Source organism: Heptranchias perlo, chromosome 22 (genome assembly GCF_035084215.1).
Source record: "Heptranchias perlo isolate sHepPer1 chromosome 22, sHepPer1.hap1, whole genome shotgun sequence".
In the NCBI taxonomy this organism is placed as follows: domain Eukaryota; kingdom Metazoa; phylum Chordata; class Chondrichthyes; order Hexanchiformes; family Hexanchidae; genus Heptranchias; species Heptranchias perlo.
In genome coordinates, this window is record NC_090346.1 from 9,642,033 (window position 1) to 9,654,549 (window position 12,517).

At 46.4% G+C, this 12,517-nt stretch overlaps 1 protein-coding gene across 4 annotated transcripts in view; it reads left to right on the forward strand.

The window, feature by feature from the left end:
- The first annotated feature begins 5,125 nt into the window (after nt 1-5,125).
- Nucleotides 5,126-12,517, forward strand: part of dhrs7b (dehydrogenase/reductase (SDR family) member 7B) — a 35,991-nt gene continuing 28,599 nt past the window's right edge. Inside the window, exon 1 of one of the 4 annotated variants that reach the window (XM_068002904.1) lies at nt 5,126-5,214. The gene's annotated coding sequence lies outside the window, so the exon portion shown is untranslated. Of the gene's footprint in view, nt 5,215-6,856; nt 7,335-12,517 lie in introns of those variants that run through there. The other 3 variants (XM_068002907.1, XM_068002903.1, XM_068002905.1) reach the window with 3 other exon arrangements.

Consider the following 12,517-nt stretch of genomic DNA (forward strand, 5'->3'; position numbering starts at 1 on the left):
AAGATTCCAAGTGTTTCTAAAAGTGAAGCCTTTGTGTGGATGCCAGTTGACCAACGGAGGACTGAAACTGGCTTGAGTACAAATGCAGCAAATTGGTGGCTTGTTTTTTGGAATCTACAGAAACACTGCACCCCAACTGTACCCCTGATCCAAGAACAACAGTTCCTTGCAAAAAGTAATTGTCAGGATCCAGCTGTGCTTGGGAACCATCAAAGTTGTGCCAGACTCTCACAGAAACAAAGTAAACGGCACAGTGCTCCCTAATGACAGACTTGTCCATTTCTGTTTTGTATCAGCTTTTATAGTAAACCAAAAATAAATCTCTTGGTTTGTTGCTAACCAGGCAGTGCCCAGAGGGAATACGTGTTCAGCTTTCTTTCTATTTCTTTCATTTTACATTAAATAAAAGATGACAGTGTCTCCCCTCCCATCGAAGGGTGGGAGGAGGCTCACTTGGAGCATAAACACCAGCATGGGCCTGTTGGGCCGAATGGCCTGTTTCTGTGCTGTACTTTGTAATTTGTCCTGATCTTACATCGGGTTTGGCTAACTGCGAATCGACTGTCAGGTGTGATGTCGCAGAACCTTTTAGGCTGGATAATGCGACTGTGCTAACTCTAAGGCCAATCAGCTTCCCCGATGGCTCAGTTGGTTAATTTACTGGCAAGTGTGGAATTTAAGTGGGTAGCGTACTGTCGGGGTTATGTTACTGGTCTAGTAATCCAGAGGACCTTAGTTCAAGTCCCACCATGCCAGTTTGAGAATTTGACTTCAATCTTATCGGATTGTCATAAAAACCCAACTGGTTCACTAATATCCTTTAGGGAAGGAAACCTGCTGTCCTTACCCGGTCTGGCCTATATGTGACTCCAGACCCACAGCAATGTGGTTGACTCTTAATTGCCCTCTGAAGTGACGCATCAATTGTATCGAACTGCTACAAAGAATAACAAGAATCACCACACGGACTGCAGCGTTCAAGAAGGCCCACCACCACCTTCTCAAGGGCAATTAGGGATGGGCAACGCATGCCGGCCTTGCCAGCGATGCCCACATCCCAAGAATTAATTTTTTTTGAAGTGTGGAACTGAGCCATAAGGACCAGGAAGGTCTGAGGGTCAATCGCGGGTCTACCCCAAGCTATTTAGGGGTTATGGTTATGTAGTGGTTGTGACCAGCAACCTATAGATCATGGGTTCAAATCCCACCGTGATAAGGTCCGAGATCAAATTAAGTAAATCTGGTTGTTTATTGGCTTGCTTCAGAAAACATAAATGCTGGATTCTTATAGGCTGGCTCACTAGTGTGTACCTGCCACCCTTACCTGGCCTAAACATTACTCCAGTTCCACACTACATGGTTGACTCTTAGTGCCCTCAGTTGTCAGGGATGTGCAATAAAAACTCATCTCAGCTGAGGCAGCAGTAAGTGCCCCTGGGCCATGGAGGGGAAAATCAGCCAGGGTTCCTGCTCCTGATTACTATCCAGCTACTCCTACTCATGTGTGGACACTGGGTAAGGAGAGGACCGGGTTTGGCTGCGATGTCCCCTTAACACTGGCTCTTTAGATCCAGGTTCATGTATGAAGTAAACCCATTTGGTCATGGGTTTGGGGGACAGCCGGCAGCATTGAATCACATCCCACTAGGAATCAGCGCTTTCAAAAGAGAAGGGAAACAAAGAAACATAGAAAATAGGAGCAGGAGTAGGCCATTCGGCCCTTCGAGCCTGCTCCGCCATTCAATATGATCATGGCTGATCCTCTATCTCAATACCATATTCCTGCTCTCTCCCCATACCCCTTGATGCCTTTTGTGTCTAGAAATCTATCTAGCTCCTTCTTAAATATATTCAGTGACTTGGCCTCCACAGCCTCCTGTGGTAGAGAATTCCACAGGTTCACCACCCTCTGAGTGAAGAAATTTCTCCTCATCTCAGTCCTAAATGTCCCACCCCGTAACCTGAGACTGTGAACCCTCATTCTGGACCCCCCCCAGCCAGGGGAAACATCCTCCCTGCATCCAGTCTGTCTAGCCCTGTCAGAATTTTATATGTTTCAATGAGATCCCCTCTCATTCGTCTAAACTCGAGTGAATACAGGCAGAGTAAACTCAATCTCTCCTCATATGACAGTCCTGCCATCCCAGGAATTAGTCTGAATTGGAGGAACAAAAAATACCCTCTAAGGCCTACCAGACAATTAGGCAGTTTCCCGGAATATGATTCATGGAAATATCATCCTCATCTGCTGTGCAGCTCAAGGATATTGTGCATTTTAATCACTTTAGAGTCCAGTCTGAGAAACAATTATAGTTTTAGTCTCAATCACATCGCTCGACCTTAAGTTTCAGTCTCATTTTACTTACAATCTTTCGAATAAGCTTATTCCTAATTTTAGTTTAGTCTTTTGTCCCCAAAATTCTAGTTGTATTTCAGTTCTAGTCTTGGTTATAAAAAATTAGTCAAAAATGTAGCTTTTGGTTTCAGCAACTTTTTGCCCCTCCCCCGCCACCCCAGAGTGAGAGGACACAGGAACCCAGTCTCATCATGGAAAGGGGCAGGACTTTCCCCTGAGGGAGAATCACCCCAGATTGCTGCTATGCAGTGCCCAGCAGCTAGTTACTAGCACAAACCCGGGAACAGATCTACTACATTTTCACCCAGCAACATGTGGCACCCAAGGCACAGGATAAAAGATCAAAATCTGAACTATATTCCATCCTTTATATTTAAATATCAATCTGTAATGAAGGAGTTTTGCACCAACATATTGAATGGGAATAGAACGTTCAGATATAGATGCATTTAAGGGGAATCTAGATAAGTACATGAGGGAGAAAGGAATAGAAGGATATGCTGATAGGGTTAGATGAAGAGGGGTGGGAGGAGGCTCGTGTGGAGCATAAACACCAGCATATACTTGTAGGGCCGAATGGCCTGTTTCTGTGCTGGACTATGTGTTATCAGCTGGGGGATGTTTCCCCTTGTGGAGAGCTCCTGGTCTCAGGAAAATGTGCTGAGAAAGGAGGAAGGCAGGCATTTTCTCACAGGGAGGGAATATTGGAGATGATTCCCTCTCACCTTCCCTGAGCCAACGTTGCTTAAATCCAGTCACATCCAGCATCAGTTACTCACCCTCGCTGATTGTGCCATCGGCTGGTCGAAGAGTCAACAAAAGGAGAACCGTAGAATCACACAGCACAGAAGGAGGCCATTTGACCCATCGTGCCTATGCCGGCTCTTTGAAAGAGCTATCCAATTAGTCCCACTCCCCCTGCTCTTTCCCCATAGCCCTGCAATTTTTTCCTTTTCAAGTATTTATCTAATTCCCTTTGGAAACTCATTATTGCATCTGCTTCCATCACCCTTTCAGGCAGAGCATTACAGATCATAACAACTTGCTGCGTAAAATTTCTTCTAATCTCCCCTCTGGTTCTTTTGCCATTTACCTTAAATCTGTGTCTTCTGGTTACTGACCCTCTTGCCAGTGGAAACAGTTTCTCCCTATCTACTCTATCAAAAACCCTCAAAATTTTGAAAACCTCTATTAAATCTCCCCATAACCTTTTCTGTTCTAAGAGAACAATCCCAGCTTCTCTAATTTTTCCATATAACTGAAGTCCTTCATCCCTGGCACCATTCTAGTAAATCTCCTCTGCACCTTCTCCAAGGCCTTGACATCCTTCCTAAAGTGTGGCGCCCAGAATTGGACACAATACTCCAGCTGAGGCCGAACCAGTGTTTTATAAAGGTTTAGCATAACCTCATTGCTTCTGTACTCAATGCCTCTATTTATAAATCCCAGGATCCCATATGCTTTTTTAAACAGCCTTATCAACTTGTCCTGCCACTTTCAAAGATTTGTGTACGTAAACCCCCAGGTCTCTCTGTTCCTGCACCCTCTTTAAAACTGTACCATTTAGTTTATAATGCCTCTCCTCATTCTTCCTTCGAAAACACATCACTTCAAAATTCTCTGCATTAAATCCCGGCGCGGACTCAGTGGGCCGAATGGCCTCCTTATGCACTGTACCCTTTCTATGATTCTATTCTAAATTTCACCTGCCACGTGTCTGCCCATTTCACCAGTCTATGCTACTATTCTGCTCACTGTTTACTACATTTCCGAGTTTCGTGTCATCTGCAAACTTTGAAATTATGCCCAAGTTCAGGTTATTAATATATATCAAAAAGAGCAGTGGTCCACTGTATACTTCCCTCCAGTCTGAAAGGGGAGAAAATAATAAAACCTTTAAAATAAAACAGAGGGAGTTACCTGTGTGCCATGGGGAGAGGATTAGCTCCTGGAATAGCTGCCTCTATACTCCTGTGGAGAATGTGAATATTACTTTATTAACTATTTCTACTGGTGTGAGATGGGACAGTCATTGAGCACTCTCCCTGAAGCATCAATATGCTGGTAAAAGCTAGATGTGGAGTTCTATCTGTCCGCAGAGGCTGAGTGTAAGTTAGGATCCTGTAATATTCAGTAATATGGAAAAGCACTCTGTAACCATGGGAAACTTATAAAACAAACCTGAGAGCACCAATTATGGAACCTGTTACCCTTTTGAAAGCTGAACTAGTATTTCATAACTTAGTTCTCACGTAATGCATCTGTATCCTGACCTATGTGTGTCCTCTCATTCCCTCTATCACTTCCCCCTGGAAAATTTCTTCAAAAGCTGCCCACCACTGACAATTTTAAAATTTGTAATTATTACAAATTGTGAAGACATGATTTTTGAGTATTAAATTGCAGTTGCCAATTCTCACCACAAGATGACACTTCATGTATGAAATTTATTTGCAGCTACAATCACAGAGCAACACAGGCCAAAACACTCACCCTCACACAATGAAGCAGTTATCAAATTACCAGCACAAAGTGCAATAATTTATCTTCAGTTTCCGAGCCAACTTTCACGCAATTACACAACAAGCGTATTTAAAAAAAATAAATACTCTTAATTTGTTAAATGTAATATCACAGACCAAGCGGAACTAATCTCGCCTCCTCGCGGGATCACTCCGGAAACCCTGTTTTCCTGGTCCGTCGGTGATTATTGTCCGGGTTGGAATCCCCGCCTTCCAGACACGCTGATTGGTTGTAATGAGCGTGCGCGACAGGCTGTGTCGCTGTTGATTGGTTAATGTCATTGTCAATCACTCTGAAGGGTGGTTGCTGGGGAAAGAGTTGTTCCAGCGGAGCAGGTGGGTGAGGGGAGAGTGTCCGGGGGAGGGGGAGGGGGAGGGGGAGGGGGAGGGGGAGGGGGAGGGTGTCCGGGGGAGGGGGAGGGGGAGAGTGTCCGGGGGAGGGGGAGGGGGAGAGTGTCCGGGGGAGGGGGAGGGGGAGGGGGAGGGGGAGAGTGTCCGGGGGAGGGGGAGAGTGTCCGGGGGAGGGGGAGAGTGTCCGGGGGAGGGGGGGAGGGGGAGAGTGTCCGGGGGAGGGGGGAAGAGGGGGGAGGGGGAGACTGTCCGGGGGAGGGGTGAGGGGAGACTGTCCGTCAGTGTCTGCGGGCGGGAAGAGAGAGCGCGCGCGCGTGTCACGGTGGGGGGAGGAGAGCGCGCGCGCGTGTCACGGTGGGGGGAGGAGAGCGCGCGCGCGTGTCACGGTGGGGGGAGGAGAGCGCGCGCGCGTGTCACGGTGGGGGGAGGAGAGCGCGCGCGCGTGTCACGGTGGGGGGAGGAGAGCGCGCGCGCGTGTCACGGTGGGGGGAGGAGAGCGCGCGCGCGTGTCACGGTGGGGGGAGGAGAGCGCGCGCGCGTGTCACGGTGGGGGGAGGAGAGCGCGCGCGTGTCACGGTGGGGGGGGGGGGGGGGGGAGAGTGTGAGGCGGCCACTCTCATGGATTTAACACAGTCACCCTCTTATATTTGTTTTTAATTTATTCAAGGGTTGTGGGTGTTGCTGGAATTTATTGCCCTTCCCCCGAAGACAAATCGTGTTTAACTAACTTGATGTGGAGATGCCGGTGATGGACTAACTTGGTAGAGTTTTTTTGATGAGGTAGCAGAGAGAGTTGATGAGGGCAATGCGGTTGATGTTGTCTATCTGGACTTTTAAAAGGTGTTTGATGAAGTGCCACGTAATAGGCTTGTCAGCGAAATTGAAGCTCATGGAATAAAAGGGGCAGTGGCAGCATGGATAAGAAATTGGCTAAATGACAGGAAACAGAGAGTAGCGGTGAACGGTTGTTTTTCGGACTGGAGGAAGATGTACAGTGGTGTTCCCCAGGGATCGGTACTAGGACCGCTGCTTTTTTTGATATATCAATGACTTGGACTTGGGTGTACAGTGCACAATTTCAAAATTTGCAAATGACACAAAACTTAGAGATGTAGTAAACAGTGAGGAGGATAGTAATAGATTTCAAGAGGACATAGACAGGCTGGTGGAATGGGCGGACACACAGTAGATTAAATTTAATACAGGAAAGTGCGAAATGGTACATTTGGTAGGAAGAATGAGGAGAGGCAATATAAACTAAATGGTACAATTCTAAAGGGGGTGCAGGAGCAGAGAGACCTGGGGGTATATGTGCACAAATCTTTGGAGGTGGCAGGGCGGGTTGAGAAAGTGGTTAAAGCATACGGCAGCCTGGGCTTTATAAATAGAAGCCATGATGTGGAGATGCCGGTGATGGACTGGGGTGGACAAATGTTAGGACTTGCACAACACCAGGTTATAGTCCAACAGTTTTATTTTAAATCACAAGCTTTCGGAGCTTTCCTCCTTCGTCAGGTGAGTGACAAAGGAGGAAAGCTCCGAAAGCTTGTGATTTAAAATAAAACTGTTGGACTATAACCTGGTGTTGTGCAAGTCCTTACATTTATAAATAGAGGCATAGAGTACAAAAGCAAGAAAGCTATGTTGAACTTTTATAAAATACTGGTTTGGCAACAACTAGAGTATTGTGTCCAGTTCTGGTCACCGCACTTTCGGAAAGATGTGAAGGCCTTAGAGAAGGTGCGGAAGAGATTTACTAGAATGATTCCAGATGAGGGACTTTAGTTAGGTGGATAGACTGGAGAAGCTGAGGTTTTTCTCCTTAGAGCAGTGAAGGTTAAGAGGAGATTTGATAGAAGTGTTCAAAATCATGAAGGGTTTAGATAAAGTAAATAAAGAGAAACTGTCCCCATTGGTGGAAGAGTCAAGAACTAGAAGAACATAAGAATTAGGAGCAGGGGTAGGCCATACGGCCCCTCAAGCCTGCTCCCCCATTCAATAAGATCACGGCTGATCTTCAACCTCAACTCCACTTTCCTGCCTGATCCCCATATCCCTTGATTCCCCTAGAGTCCAAGATGATTGGCAAAAGAACCAAAGGCGAGGTGAGGAAAAACTTTTACACAGCGAGTAGCTATGATCTGGAATGCGCTGCCTGAAAGGGTGATGGAAGCAAATTCAGTAGTGGCTTTGAGAAAGGAATTGGATAAACACTTGAAGGGAAAAAAATTGCAGGGCTACGGGAAAAGAGCGGTGGATTGGGACTAACTGGATTGCTCTTACAAAGAATCGGCATGGGCTTGATGGGCCGAATGGCCTCCTTGTGTGCTGTAACCACTCTGATTCTATGATTTGCTCCCCTCCTCTGCTGAAGGGTCCCATCGAAACCCCTCACCTGCAGATACTGTGGGCCGAATGGCCATTCTTCATGTGGGAGTCCACACGATGGCTGGGGATCCCAATCCCATCCTCAACAACAACAACTTGCATTTTTTATAGCACTTTCAATGTAGTAAAACATCCCAAGGCTTCAAAGGAGTGATTGTGAAACAAAATTTGACACTGAGCCATATTAGGAATGTGACCAAGAGTTTGGCCAAAGAGGTAGGTTTTAAGGAGCGTCTTAAAGGAGGGTAGAGAGGCGGAGAGGTTTCGGGAGGGAATTCCAGAGCTTAGGCAGCTGAAGGCACGGCTGCCAATGGCGGAGTGATGAAAATCAGGGATGTGCAAGAGGCAAGAATTGGAGGAGCGCAGCGATCTCGGAGGGTTGTAGGGCTGGAGGAGGTTACAGAGATAGGGAGGGGCGAGGCCATGGAGGGATTTGAACACAAGGATGAGAATTTTAAAATTGCCGGACCGGGAGCCAATGTAGGTCAGCGAGCGCAGGGCCTAGATGGCTGAAGACATGGCTGCCAATGGTGGGGCGACATTAATTTGCTTGAACTCCCAGCAGGGGCGACTGGATAGTGATCAGGAACAGGAACCTCAGCTGATTTTCTCCTCTCTAAGGGGCGCTGAGCCCAGTTGCTGTGACCCTGCTGTCACCCAGGCTGGGAAATTCCTCAGAGACCAAGGATCGGATGTCAGCACGGCTCAGCGCCACACTGTAGTACATTTATGCACTAATCCATTGGGAGGAGGCTATCTAGTTGTGTTTTCTGAGGACTGTAGTAACAATTTTGCATCTGAATCTAAACTGTGGCGACATTACGTTGAAACGCTTCTCAACCGTGAGTGGACTCATAAATTTACCTTGACCAGGTACAGTTTGTCAGTGGGCTCAACCTCCAGAGTATTTGGAACCTTGGACAATGGTGCGGGAGGAGATGAATGGACAGTTGTTGCATGTCCTGCAGTTGAATGGAAGGCGCGAGCGGGAAGGGAGGGGTGGTGGGCGGACGGGAAGGGATGAGGGGCTTTGCTGTCTCCTTTCTGTTAGAAGGAATTTTGCATTTAATGGCATCAGCCACATTTCCAGTTTCAGCGAAGAGACTCCCCCGTCCTTGTAAGCGTGTTTAATTAGCAGGCCAGTTGGAATGATGTAGAAAGGGACTTAAATTAACATCACAATATTTTAATATCACAGGTGATTCCAGGTTTGAGGAAGTTTAATCTTGTTAATCATTTAAAATAAAAAGCACACCCTAATATGGAGGCAGGGGAAGGAAAGGGGAGAGTAGGACTAATTGGATAGCTCTTTCCAAGAGCTGGCACAGACTTGATGGGCCTCCTTCTGTGCTGTTAGATACAATGGTTCAGAACGCTGTGGGACACAGAGTGGAAGGACGGTAGTTTGTGCTCATGATTTCCTATACAGTGCACCCCTGAACTCACTACCGTGGGAAAGGTCAGGTGGTTCCACAAAATATCGAGTGCATCTGTCACCTAGGGACACTCTTGCATGCTTTGGCTGGTGGTAGACTATCAGCCGGGTTTGACGTTTGAAATGGGAAGACCAAAGAGGGGTAAGGAGAAAAGAAAATAGTTTAAAGGCGCTAAACTGAAACTCCAACTTTGAGTACAGTGTCAGCACTCTCACCTCTATGAGTCAGAAGGTTGTGGGTTCAAGGTCCACTCCCGGACTTGACACGTATTCTAAGCTGACACTTCAGTGCAATACTGAGGGAGTGCTGCGTTGCCAGAGGTGCAGTCTTTCAAATGAGATGCTACATTAAGACCCCATCTACCTGCTCAGGTGGACATAAACGATCCCATGGCACCATTCGAAGAAGAGCAGGGGAGTTCTCCTGGTTTCCCCCTGAACCAACAACACTTAAACAGATTATCCAATCATTCACCCCTTTACCATTTGTGGGACCTAGCTGTGTGCAAAATGGTTGCCATATTTGATTGCACTTCAGAAGTACTTCACTGGCTGTGAAACGCTTTGGGATATCCTGAAGACATGACAGGCTGTATATAAATGGTGGTTTGGAATGCAACACTTTTTTATCCCTTTTTTCAATTTGTTCAGTTTTATTTATTTATCTGCAGTTTAATAATTTCCTTCACATTAAACCGTCAGCTCTTTGGCCTTTTGGTCCTCTTTGGTTTACTTTAAGCAGATAACTTCTGTTCTGAGTAAAGGATAAAAGATGGTGTTTATCCATTCAGCAGAACCATCCAAATAGCACGCAAACTTCTTTCTCTTCCCCACTCCTGGTCTGTGCTGTGTTCGCTAATCTGTCAGGTCAGCAGTGGGTCCTCTGCATTGACTTCAGCAACCTGGGCTAGGAAGGGGGAAAGATATCAACCAGGGTTCTGACTCCTCGATGAGAGAGTGGGCAAAATATTGGGCAGGATCCCCATGCCTGGGCTAGGGATAGGGTTGCCAACCCTCCAGGATTGCCCTGGAGTCAAAGACTAATGTCCAGGACACTGCTGCGAGCAGCACCCAGGAAAAAAAGCAAAGGGGTGTTGAAAAGTTGTTTTTTTTTAAAACATTTCCTTTTAACACTTTTTGTTTCCTCGTTACAAAAATATTGGACGTGGGAAAAAGTGCTGTTTGGATGATTCTTGACTGTCAGTCAATCAGGGAATGAAGAGTCTATTCAATTTCTGATTGGTGTAGGAAGGCGAGGCACTGTCAGGATGGACATGTCGGGCGACCAATGCAAGAGTGCAGGGGTGGGGCAGTCAGTGGCAGGAGGTCATGTGATGCAACCTCCAGGTATATGTCCAACCAGAGTTGGGAACCCTAGCTAGGATAGGAAAAACAGTATCAGTGGGGTTCCCACACCTGGTCATTATCCTGTGAGCTCCGTTGGAAAGTGCAGCTTGGGAAGGTTTTTGCATGAGGTTGAGGGTTATGCTGTTCTCGGGGGAACAGTTTTTCTGTCGCACAGAATCACTGGGAACAGCAGTGGAAGTTCAAATTAGCTTGAACAAAACGAAAGTGCCATAACTATTATAATTCAGAACAGTTGCCTCCTGGATTTAACCACTTAACCTGTTATATAAATGATGGCCCAGGTTCACTTAACTCTCCATCCTTCTAACTCCGTGATTGCCACACCTCTTGTTTGTTTCTGTCAGGCTTCTCCTTTCCAATTGTGAACCTAGATAACCATCCAGCTGTTTGCCTATTCACATTACTTTGTAATCTCTACTTGCGCTGTAATCGGTTTCAGTGGACTGTTTCCTTCAGTCATCAGTCAGTAATGGGGAGTTTGCAAATCTGACCCAGTGCCATCCTGTTTCATCCCAGCTGCATTGGGGTCTTGTCTCACATCTAAATGTTGATGGGTTTTTTCTCCATGTGGTTTAGTTTGGTGATCCAACCCCTGCAGGTATGGTAGTTTAGTTGTCATGGTACTGGACAGTCATGAGTTCAAATCCTACCATTTGGTGATTTGTGCACAAGCACCAGATAATGACCATAAACGCTGCTGCATCACTGTAGAAACCCAACTGGTTCACAAGTGTCCTTCAGGGAAGGGAACCTGCCACCTCTACCCAGTCTCCCCTTCACGTGTGACTCCTGTCCCACACTATGTGCTTGATTGACTTTTAATGCCCTCAGGACAACCAGGAATGGACAATAAATATCACCCTGTGTCACCCATATACCAAGAACAAATATTAAAAATAACTAAGGAGCGGTTTCAACTGCTGGAAGTAGCGTGTGATATACAAGTCGACATGGGGTTTAGTTATCTGTGCTCCTTGATGTAGGTGAAACCGTGCTAAATGTTAGAGCACTTTCAGCTGTAGGGCTTCTAAAGGTCTGTGGTATTCAATAGCTAAGGTCTCTATAATAGATAGGAGTAGTTGAGGCAAATAGCATGGATGCATTTAAAGGGAAACTAGATAAACACATGAGGGATAAAGGAATAGAAGGGTATGCTGATAGGGTTAGATGAGGTAGGCTCGTGTGGAGCATAAACGCCGACATAGACCAGTTGGGCCGAACGGCCTGTTTCTGTGCTGCGGTTTGGATGTAAATGATAATTGGAGCTGCTCAATGCTGAGCTAGTCCAGCATGTCAGTAGTTAAGGATTGGGGTTCCCCCTGCTGGGCCAGTTGATAAATTGTAAACAATTTTACAACACCAAGTTATAGTCCAGCAAAAAATGGAGAAAGGAATAGAAGGGTATGCTGATACGGTTGGATGAAGTGAGGTGGGAGGAGGCTCGTGTGGAGCATACGAGCCGCATGAATGGCTCGGCATGGGTCGAATGGCCTGTTTCTGTGCTACATGTTCTATGAAAGTGCCCCTATGTAACTTGAGAATGGAGCTAAAAAAAGCAAGAGTTTCTCTTGCGTGCTACCCTGTCCTGTATTAAAACATGAACGGTGTTCGAGGGTATGTGTCGGGGATCATTCTACAATCAAACAAATATTTTGTCATGCTCGAGGATTCATGCAGGACTATGTCTGCCTCCTCTGTCTAGTCCTCTCTGATCCCTGTGACCTCTTCTTCAAGCAGGCTTCCCACTTTTTCAACTTTTGATCCTCTTGTTTTGTAATCCTTTGATCCTGTCCCACCGTGTCTTCCGATGGCTGTTTATTTAATTTCCTCCTCCTAGACTGTCTGTGGCCTCTTCCTCCCTGGTGCAGACTGAACAGGAAATCTGAGGCAAAACAAAAAATCCCATAGCTGTGAAAGTTTCCCAGCCCAATCTGTGGTTGCGTTGGGTATTTTCACATGGATTAATTTAATTTGTTATTCATTCAACATCATCTCCAGTTAGCACAAAACCGATGTGAGAAAATGGCAGGGTGGTGATGATGGGGGGGAATGTTTCATTTAACGAATCTCAAAATTTCTCTTCCCCTCCATACATCA